Source organism: Oryctolagus cuniculus, chromosome 10 (assembly GCF_051225735.1).
Source record: "Oryctolagus cuniculus isolate XC-2025 breed Fujian yellow rabbit chromosome 10, ASM5122573v1, whole genome shotgun sequence".
NCBI classification, from domain to species: Eukaryota; Metazoa; Chordata; class Mammalia; order Lagomorpha; family Leporidae; genus Oryctolagus; species Oryctolagus cuniculus.
The window spans coordinates 16,981,803-16,993,142 of record NC_142876.1 but is presented as its reverse complement, the minus strand read 5'-3'; the positions used below and the strand labels follow the sequence as shown (position 1 = coordinate 16,993,142).

Here is an 11,340-nt window from a genome sequence, read left to right as displayed (position 1 = left end):
CCAGTTTCCTGCTAATGTATCCCGGGAGGCAGAGGATGGCCCGGTAGCCAGGTCCTGCTACCCAGGTGAGAGAGCTGGGCTGAGTTCCAGTCTCCTGGCCCAGTCTTGACTTCTGCAGGCATTTGGGTTCTCGCTCGCTCGTTCTCTCTTTCTCTCTCCTTCTACCTTTCAAGTAGATGAAAGTAAGTAAATATATATATATATATTTTTTAAATCTACCATTTGGTGCACACATTTAGCCTAGTGGCTAAGACATCAGGTAAAATGCCCACATGCTACATCCGAGTGTCTGGGTTCCTAGCTCCTGTTCCTGATTCCAGTTTCTTATTCATGCTGATTTTGGGAGGCAGCAAATGATGACCCAAGTACTTGAGTTCCTGCCACCCATGTGGGAGACCTGGACTGAGTTCCTGGCTCCCTGCCCTGGCCCTGGCCCTGGCCCTGACCCTGACCCTGACCCTGACCCTGGCTGGTGTGTGCATTTGGAGACTGAATCAGCAGAGGAAGCTTTCTCTCTCTGTGTTTATCTTTTTGTTTCTATCTCCCCCCTCTGTCTTCCTCTCAAACAAACAAATAAAAAGTTTATCATTCAGTTAGTCAAAAAGGGAAGAGAAAATAATATATACATAATAAAAGAACACAAAGATACAAAAAAAGCAATCAAAGACCATGAGGAAGTCTTGGCCATTTGAAATAAAATTGCTTGGGCCTGCACTGTGGCGTAGTGGGTAAAGCCACTGCCAACAGTGTCTGCATCCCATATGGGGGTCATTTTGAGTCCTACTTGCTCCACTTCTGATCCAGCCCTCTGCTGTGGCCTGGGAAAGCAGTAGAAAATGGTCCAGGTCCTTGGCCCCAGGGCCCTGGTGGGAGACCTGGAAGAAGTTCTGGCTCCTGGTTTCTGGACTGGCCCAGCTCTGGCCGTAGTGGCCATTTGGGGAGTGAACCAGTGGATAGAAGATTTTCTCTCTCTCTGCCTCTGCTTTTCTATAACTCTGCCTTTCAAATAAATAAATCTTTTTTTTTAAAAGAAATATGATTTCTGAAATAAGCTTACTAGAAGCATTAGAAAATAAAGATGAAGAAAAATCCCAGAAATCAGAACAAAAACCATCCAATAAACAATAGGAATAAAACATAATAAAATTTAGATCAATCCAGGAAGTCTAGTATCCAAATATTAAGAAAGAAAAACCATGGGAAATAGAAAGAAACAGGTGATCAAAATAATAATACAGGACATGTTCTTGATATTCAAGTACAGAAGTCTCAAGGTTGAAAGAGATCACCAGATATGCAAGATAATAAGTGAGAAAATAATATCCAGTCCAAGGACATCATGGTAACATTTCAGTTCACTGGAGACAAAGGGAGGTTAGAATGGGCTCTCAGAAAGGGGGACTGAGCCACAGTCAAAGGGAAGGAGACATCTCGGTAGCAGCACTGCATACTGGCCACAAGGGCCAGCTATATAATTCGTAGGGCCCAGTGGAAAATAGCATGTGGTGTCCATGTTCAAAAGTTGAGAATTTCAAGATGACGACAGCAGAGCACTCATCCAGGGTGAGGCCCTGGAACCGAGTGGCCGCGTACTGTTCAGCTACCAATCGTGCGGAGAGGTAAAGAGAAGACGCTGACTCTGCATGTACTTTTTCTTGGGAGATGTGCTCCAGCAGGACAAGGGATGAAGTCAAGAAAGAGGAAGCCAGGACCCAGCAAACCGGAGAACCTGGCACACAGGTCGGAAGCCGTAGCGGAAGAACAAACCTGCACAGCCTGTGGGGAAACTGTGATCCAGAGCGCAAGGTTTAGGCAAGAGGAGGGCACAGGAGCACAGGCGGAGAATCTCCAACAGTTCACTTGCTTGAGTCTGAGCCTGTTTCTCGGAGGATGTTCCAGGAAAGCTTATCTTGCATGTGTGCTCCGAGGGAGCCAGACCTCCACTGACAAGGAAAGGCTGCCAGAGACCAGCCCGAGTCAGAGTTTTGAACACATGCAGTAGGAAGTCAGTGCGTGAAAGCCTTGGCAAGCTGACTGTCAAGGAGGAATATTCTCAAGGGGAGTCTACCTTCCCATTGTCTAAATAAAGCCTTCTTCTGAGCAACTCCCAAGTGAACGGGCCGCACCACTGTGTCTACCAGCATAACCGGTCTAGACCGGAACAGGGAGACAGAGACGTTCAACAGTGAGGTATAGGGGAGGTGGGTGGAGCGGGCAGCCTTCCTTACAACACTCACCTCGTGGAGAACAGCCCACCTCGCAGAAGTGGGGGAGATCTGAGAGAGAAACCCTCAGGAAGGCCAGGCCAGGCATACTTAGCTCGTCCGTGTGACAGAGAAGATGCTCACGTCTCTCCCCATGGGAACCCATGGCCAGGGGAAGGAAGGTTCTCCCCCAACAGGTGTTGTTGGAAACAAGCCATGGCAATGTTTTGAAACTGGCTGTAAATAATGCCAGCTGAAAGCAATGTTTTTGTCTGTCATAGACAAACTCAAGTGCAACATTCATGGAACACACTGCAAAAAGGAGGGTGCTCACCAGCGTAGGAGTAAAAGGAGAGAACTACAAAGACGAAAAGAAAATGTGCCACCCAAGCTTAAGGAAGTTCTGGTTCCATAAATGTGTGGTCTGGGCGAATCCGGTGCTGCTATTCCAGAGTGGAGCATTTGCTGATAAGTCTGAGCCCTGCCCTGTCTATTTCGTCCCCAAGACCACCGCCCTTAACAAAGCAGTGAGGGTGGGAAGAGATGTGTACACGGTCCGCGGTGTTTAGTCTTTGGATTCATTTCTAGCAGTAAAATGTAATGTCAGCCTAGCCCACGTCCATCTCAGCCTTCCATTGCTTTCTCTACCTGCCTTTGTTCTGCCTTTGATTGTAGTTTGCCTGGTGACGCCCCACTTACATGTGTGAAAACAGCAGCAATCTTCTATTGGAAGAAACAAAGGAAAGACATAGAAGCAGCAGCTAAAGGACACAGAAAGGAATGACTTTGCTTTTCTGCTTCAAATTGACGGGGGTGGGGGTGGATGTTGAGATTTGAAATGATGTTTCCATTTCAAGCCCTGGTGGCTTATTTAACTTGGGTGGATTAATTTACTGTGGGTAGTATCCTGGTTGATCATCCATGGAGAGGTAATTTTAAAAATCTTTGACCTTGTCAGTTTGAGGGTCACTTCAGGTTTCGAGTGTTGTATCTGCTATGTCACCTCCAATTTTCAGGAATTTTTCTTGCTTCGAGATGTTGACCTTGGCGATTCTCAGTATTTATTACAGACACGTTTCTTCCTACTACAATTCTTCCATCCTTTAAAATCTTTTACCCATTTTTCCACTTGTAAAATACATCATATTTTCCAGAAAGGGACTTTACCTTTTGATAGCGTAGAGAGAAGAGGAAGAGAACTAATATGTATTACACTTAGCTTGTGCTCAACAATGCCCTAAGAACTTCATAAATGATCTCACGTAACACAACAACCAAATATGCACCACTGTTCCTTCCAACAAATCTGGGAAAAGGGGCTCAGCTTAGGTTAGGCCATACACCCAAAGACAAACAGAACAGAGATTCAAACCCAAGTCCAATTTCAAAGGCTTTTTGTTCTACCACATTTGACATTCAAATACCTCTGAATTTAAAATCCTCATAAAAATACACAGCTGTACTTAAAATATTTTATACTCACAACAAGCTTTTTCCATTATAGATTATTTTCCCAATGAGCTCACTAGAGTAGTGAACACTAAACTATCTACTTCTTTAGGAATTTAAATCTTAATTCTCTCCTCGACCCTTCAGACTGAAATACTCACTTCAGGATCTATTATGGACTGGATCGTTTCCCTTCCCCCAGAACACTCCTGCCCTATCTCTCCACCTAAATTCATCTGCTTATGTCCTAACCTTCCTTTGACAATTAAGACTTTGGGAAATAATTAGGTTTAGATGAGGTCATGGGGTGGGGGGAGGTTCTCATGGTGGGATTTGTGCACCCTGTGAGGGCACGGTAAGAGGACAGCCACTTGCAAGTCAGGAAGAGGGGCCCTCACTAGAACACAACCATGCTAGCTAGCACTGTCATCTGAGACCTCCAGTGCCCAAAACTGGGAGAAAGAAGTTTGCTGTCCAGGCCACATGGTCTATGATGTTTTGTTGTGGCAACCCTTGCTAATGCAGAGTTCTTTCGCATTCTGTCCAGGGCATGTACTCTTCAGACACTGTGTGAGTCGCTTAAATTCCTCCATGTTGTAATCCTCAATGGATATCCCAGGAACCACTTGATGGGCCAAGAGCTGAATCAAAAACGCAAAGATTTTTATTTCTTTTGCATATTTTAGGAAGGGTAAAGAGCTACTCACTAGAAAACTGCTCGGTAAAAGGTTACTGAGATTTGATATTCATAAATTAAAATGATCACTTCAGAGTTCACTAAATCTACATAGCAATGCCAAGGGACTCCATAGTAAAACTTGTAGTATGTATATATTTATGCAGATACTTAGAATCATATATTTTCAGGGGAAAAATGCTCCATTATGAGTTTTAATGGCATGAATGTATTTTTTGCTTTTTTAAGGAAAAAAAATAAGTATAGGGGCCAGCGTTGTGGCATAAGAGATAAAGCCGCTGCCTGCGGTGCCGGCATCCCGAATGAACACTGGTTCGAGTCCCAGCTACTCCACTTCCAATCCAGCTCTCTGCTATGGCCTGGGAAAGCAGTAGAAAATGGCTCAGGTCCTCGAGTTCCTGCATCCACATGGGAAGACCCGAGGAAGCTCCAGGCTCCTGGCTTTGGATCGGCACAGCTTTGGCTGTTGCGGCCAATTGGGGAGTGAACCAGTAGATGGAAGACCTCCCTCTCTCTCTCTCTCTGCCTCTCCTCTCTCTGTGTAACTCTGACTTTCAAATAAATAAAATTTTTTTTAAAAAGTATGGTACAGAGAGCCATGTACCCTTCACCTAATCTCTGCATTGATCACTTGTGACACAGCTATAGTACAGTATCAACACCAGAAAACTGACATTGGCACAATGTGTGTCCCATGTCATTTCATCCTACATGGAGATGTAACCACCACCATGGTCAAGATAAAAACTACACCAGCACTCCACACATCTCCTTCATGCTGTCCCTTTGTAATCCCACCCATGACAATCCCCCCCACTATCTCTAAGCCCTGACAACCTCTAATTTGCTCTAAACCTCTATCGTTCGGCCATTTCAAGAGTGTTGTGTAATGGAATCATAGTGTTGACTTTTTTCACTGAGCATAATGACCTTGAGAACCATCCAAGTTGTTAGCATCGGGTCCCATTGCACTGCAACAAATTACCACAAACTTAACGAATTAAAACAATACAAATTTATTATATCTATTATCTTCTACTTCTGCAGGTCAGAAATCCAAAATCACTTTCTCTGGGCTAAATCCAAGGTGTCAGCAGAGCCGTATGCTTTCTGGGGGCTCTAAGGAGAAATTTGTTTCTTGGCTTTATTCCAGCTTCTCTAGTTGCCTCTACTTACAGGGTGGCTGTATTGTTTTATATCCCTACCATCAACACACTTGCCTGAGAGGTTGAATTTCCCTGCATCCTTGTTGGCATTTGGTATTGTCACATATTTGTTTAAATTAATTAATTTTATGGAAAGGGAGAGAGAGATACCACTGGTTTACTCCCCTGATGTCCACAGGGGCCTGAAACTCAAGCCAGTCCCCCATGTGATTGGCAGGGACACAAGACTTGAGCCAGCACCTGCTGCCTTCCAGTGTGCACATCGATAGGAAGAAGGATCAGAAGCAGTGTTGCTAGGACTCAAGCCAGGCACTGTGATATGGGAAGCCTTGGCCATGGTGGGCAACTGAGTTTCCACTCATGCCTTAAACTGAGTGTTGATATATATATTGACCTCAACAATATTTTTTGGTTTATTAATTATGCTTTTGTAAATCACCCACAGGGTATGTAATACAGGTAAATCATCCACATATACATTTCCCATTTCCCAAAGTCCTTGTTCTGTCACACTTTGTCATCATCTACTGTTTCCCCCTGGGCCACAGGAGAAAGCAGGGTAAGAGGTTGTGGAGGTCTTTCACATAATTTAAATAAGATTATTTTTTAAACAATCGAAGATGCAATATTTAATACGTCATTTCTGATCTCCTAAAACACCTAATAAAAATCATCTCCTGTATCCCTTTAACAGGACAGTTGGCAAGGCTTTTTAATTGGCGACATCCTATTTGTTCATGTTTTTGTTCTTCTAATAACCCTGAAAGATTGGCAGAATAAGTTACAGAGATAAGATAAATTGGCAGGCCAGCGCTGTGGCTCACTAGGCTAATCCTCCGCCTTGCGGCGCTGGCACACCAGGTTCTAGTCCCGGTCGGGGCACCGGATTCTGTCCCGGTTGCCCCTCTTCCAGGCCAGCTCTCTGCTGTGGCCAGGGAGTGCAGTGGAGGATGGCCCAGGTGCTTGGGTCCTGCACCCCATGGGATACCAGGAGAAGTATTGGATCAGCGCGGTACACCGGCCGCAGCGGCCATTGGAGGGTGAACCAACGGCAAAGGAAGACCTTTCTCTCTGTCTCTCTCTCTCACTGTCCACTCTGCCTGTCAAAAAAAAAAAAAAAAAAAAAAAAAGATAAGTTGGCAGAGATAAAATTACCGGGGTTCAGAGGGGTTAGGTGATCTTTCCAGTGTCAAACAGTTACTGAGGACCAGATATTCCAACAGTAAACCCCACGAACGAACAGCAACTGTTTGAAATAAAAACAGCATGTGGTAGTAAAGCTAAAAATTACAATTAGAAATCTGAAAAAAAAATCAGGTGTCAGTAAACATACACTAATTCAAAATGACCGCTTCAACTACGGTTGTCTATTAAGGTTGAACAAAACAAATTTCTGATACATTCTCCTTCAAGACTAGAATGAAGAAAAGGAGAGTTCAAATTTGTTTCCTCTGCGCAGGAAAAGTCACTCCTCTTCCTAATAGGAGACCAGCTGAAACCACCGGGACAAGTCACGTGATATGGGTGAACGGCTCTCCTGGCCTGCCATTCCCCCCACATCACAGCTGGAGCTCAGGGGTGCAGCCATTGCTCGCCCTCTAAGACCTGTAACTCCGTGAAGAGACCAACGAGCACGGTGGAGATGGGAGCCAGCTGGGGAAGGCTTCTCCACGGGCTTATCTGTCATAGCGACTCACGGGGCAGAGGTTAACAAACAAAGGTGTGCCATGCTTCTCAGAATGATTTTCCAGCTCTGAACTTGCACTTGTGAAGGTACCTTCCCCAAAATTAATCATCTTGAAGTAATGGAGGTTACACTTTAGAGCTCTACCAATAAGACTCTTGATTTTCCTCCTGGGAGTAAGAAAAATGGGTTCCCTTGGGTTGAGCCAGTTCAAATGCCCGACAGAGTTAAACCAGTCCCCAATTGACCTCTCAGCCCCAAGAGTACATAGCCAGGGAGGAGAGTTCATTTTTAATATCCCAATTCTCCTAATCCATTATCCATGATAATCCATTGTGTCCCCTGGGTACTTAATCATCAAAGCCACCATAAACCTCTTTTTGAAGATCAAATGGTTCTTTAATCCATTTACTTAGAGCATCCTGAGTTATAGAAAATTAATCAGAAATATAAGTGGGCCACTATTCCAAGTTTCTCCCCGAGCCTGTTAACAAGGTAACAAATCGGCAATGGCTTATGTGCCAGGTGGGTCAAAATGTGGAACAAATCACCTAGGTCGGTTGCTTTTCCCTGTGCTCTGCCTCCTAACTTACCTCTCACTGGCTGCCGGCCCGCCTGCCTTCCCAGAGTCCCATCGATGAATTAACAAAACTCAGCCAGCCCGAGAGCTAATTAGACTTTAAACTTTCCAGTGAGGGTGCCATTAATTCTCATCTTCACTTCTGCTGCAGGTCAGCTGAACCCATTTACGGAAATCACCCTAGGTCTCTGAACTCTCAGAGAAGTAAGAAAGCAGTAATTTTCATTAAGCAAAAGCACTGGGTTCCAGGCCAAGTGTCCCTCTCCCCTGATTCGTGTCCTCTTCCCTCATTACCGAGGGGCTGTGTCAAATAACCCCCAAAATGGCCACAGACAGGGGTGGCCACTGGGAGGCCTCTTGACCTCAAGGAAGCTCAAGGTCACTACCGCAGCGCTCTCTACACTTCTCAGCCACTCGGTTAAGAGAGAGGATAATCACTTCTGAGCCACTCAATAAAAGAAATTTAGATTGCATATTAACTAGAAATGTTATACTAGCATTATCCTTTATAAGGATTTCCTTTGCCAGAGGAGCTGGATTAACGTGAACACAGAAAAACTCCTGACTCTGATCACGAGAAGAGGCTTTTTAATTATTCATCATGCGGTTCTTTGGCTAAGGGAGAAAAAAGCCACCTTCTAAATAAAAACCCATTCACAGCACGACTGCTGCAAAGACCTGCGTTTTCCATGTCCTTCCTGAATATCTACTCAGCACAAGGCCTCTGATGTGAAATCTATAGGAACCAGTACGGTTAGGATGGTTGTAAGACAAAGGATGATCAAATGAACCCAGGCACCCAAGGAGAAGGCCTGGCGACAAGGAGCAAGCAGCCCAAAGGGAGGCACAGTGCAGCTGGGCCAAGCGATGGGCTGCTCGGGATGAACTGGCCTCTCTGAGCTGGACCAGAACAGTTGTCACTCAACACCTCCTGCTGTCTGCCAAAGAGGGGCTCGCCCTGATTCAGGCTGCAAGCAAGGCGTAGACAAAGAAGGGAGGCAGGAAAGGCAGTGGCACGACCCTGACAAGCAGAAGAGCTCAATGCCCAGAGAAGGGCTGAGAGGGCAGAGCCTGGGCTTCAGGATCTGGATGAAGCACACAGCTGTTGAGGATGTCCCGTCGGACTCCCCCTCCCCAAAGCTGGGTGCTGCTCCAACCTTGCAGACCTGGCCTGGCCCTGGAGGGCTCAGGGGCTCCTTACACACTCACTACCTGAGTCTGTGGTCTCTCTCATGGGGCCTCAAAAAGACATGGTTGATGACTGCTAACGTGGAACGTTTGTGTCCCTCTAAAATTCACATTGAATCTCAAGTCCCTAAAGCGATGGCATTTGGAGGTAATTCACGTTAGATGAGGTCACGAAGGTGTGGCCCTCGTGATGTGAATGGTGGCCTTATAAGAAGACACTCCAGAGAGCTCACTATGCCTCTCCTCTCATCCCGTCTTCTTTTCCTCCTCTCTCCTCTCCCTGCCATGTGAGGACAGCAGGAATGAAGCCATTTCCAAGCCAGGAAGAGGGCCCCAGCCGGGGAACTGAATCGGCTAGCACCTTGATTTGGGATTTCCCAGCCTCCAGAACTGGGAGAAACAAATCGCTGCTTTTCAGTCTGTCTTTTGTTGTGGCAGCACAAGCCGACTGAGATGCTGACTCACTATGGAGAAGGGTCATGACAGAGGGCGTGTGTGGTACAGCCAAGAAGTCATCTGGGAAAGCAGGCAGGGTGAAACTGTATTGCCCACTGCACATGCATTCTGGCTACAGAGAGCAAACCTGTGTATCGGCTTCCTCTTCACTTGTGTAGCTTTCACCCCAGAGAGCAAGGCTCTGTGATTCCATAAGGCTAAGAATCAAAGAGATGATGATAAACCTACGGGAAGAGAGTCCAAGTCCAAGTTCACTTGGCGACATGGCTTTTCTGTTCATATTAGCACGCAGCCAATCTGTGGCCACACTGGCAACCCTCACAGGAGCCCCTCGCTCACTCCCAGGCTGCCCTTCCTGGAGGGCTTCTGGTGAAAATAGCGTCTTTACTCTATTCAAGTTCCTGCCATTAAAATACTTTCCAAGAAAGAGTGTGTCTCTCTTTGTGTCTTACAAGGATCTCATTTCAAACTCTAGTTTCTATCCCCTAATAACAACATGACTTTGAGCAAGAAATCGAACCATGTTGATTTATAAAATGGGTTATAATGCTAGGGAACTTCAAAAAGTTCATGGAAAAGTTGCATTAAAGGTTCTTCTGGTGCAAAATCATTCTGAAATCCATGCATAGTTTTTTCACAATACACATTCCCACGCACTATTTGAAGTCACTTTGTACCTTCTTCTTGGGCTCTTAGTGAGAATTTAATGAAATAATGCGTACAAGGCATCCTTGTTGCAAGGATCAGCAAAACGCTCACGTGATGTGCCTAAAAGGAAGAGGAGTGATATGGCAGTGGGACTGGAACGGAAGCTCTCCAAGACGCAGAGGGTAGCATGTGCCTTGCTCCCTTACAGGGAGTTCAGCCTGGGCATTGCAGCCATTCCCCTGAACCACTGCATCATCCAGCTGCCCGAGCCCATCTGCTTCTACTCTTGATTAAACGGCCAGGGGAAGATTCTCACGACAAGCAAATATTTTCTGGCTGTTGCCTAAAAGCAACAATTTTTTTATTATCACTGCTTCCCTTCCAATTGCTAGTGCTTTTAATGGAATTGCAGTAGTAATGTTGTCCCAAGGTGATGGGCTACTACGACTGAGTCATATCCTCGGATTCTGTTTCTTTTATTAAACAACAAGTGGGACACAGGCTCATCTCATGAATGCTAATGGGATCGAGATCGTTGCCCACTGGAAAAACGCGTTCTAATTGAGTGGCGAGAAAGCGCGCCTTGCCACACTGAACAAAAGGAAATCAATAGACTTCAAAGGATTAGAGTTCCCAGAGGCGGGAGGCGTAAGAGAAGTAATGCTGGGTTATCAACCTAGTGGTTTTGAAAACTATTTCAAAAACTCTCCTTCCATATATATACATATATAGATATATAGCTAGAGATACACACACACACACACACACACACACACGAGGGGCTCATGTAAGCATCGTATTTTTCTTGTCAATGAAATGTCAAAGCAACTTGACCAAGTGTTCGGGTGAGCACGTGGTTGCAGCCTCATTATGCACACTCTGCAAGCTTGCTTAACGATCAGCTACTTATTTTCCTCAAAGACCTGGCATCTTCCTAAATGGGAATCAGGCCAGGGTATTTATTTAAGCTTTTCAGGCTTAGTTATCCCTCCTGTCCAAACCCTCCTCCCTCCCAACATCGCCAACTGCCTGTGACATGCTTGGGTGCCCCATGGCCTTTGTCATGTGTCCCTCCCAAAGGAAAGACAGATTCCAGCCCCCTTTCTCTGTCTCTCCACCTCTACATCAAGAAGAGATCCCTGCAATTTACCTTGATTATTTGTGCAAAATGAAAACAGCCACGGGCAAGGTGAGTTAGCAACTGCTTCCCATGTAAGAGGCACAACACAGTGATACGGGCAGCTGGGCAGGCATCTGAAGCACGGCTC

General features: G+C 45.7%; 1 long non-coding RNA gene across 2 annotated transcripts in view; it reads right to left on the bottom strand.

Moving 5' to 3' along the window:
• Positions 1 to 221: 221 nt before the first annotated feature.
• LOC149123690 (uncharacterized) overlaps positions 222 to 11,340 on the bottom strand; it is a 28,086-nt gene continuing 16,967 nt past the window's right edge. The window contains exons 1-3 of one of the 2 annotated variants that reach the window (XR_016213915.1): positions 7,794 to 8,182; positions 6,672 to 6,762; positions 222 to 4,294 (exon numbers count right to left, since the gene is read on the bottom strand). This is a non-coding gene — a long non-coding RNA (uncharacterized LOC149123690). Of the gene's footprint in view, positions 4,295 to 6,671; positions 6,763 to 7,793; positions 8,183 to 11,340 lie in introns of those variants that run through there. The other variant, XR_016213916.1, reaches the window with a different exon arrangement.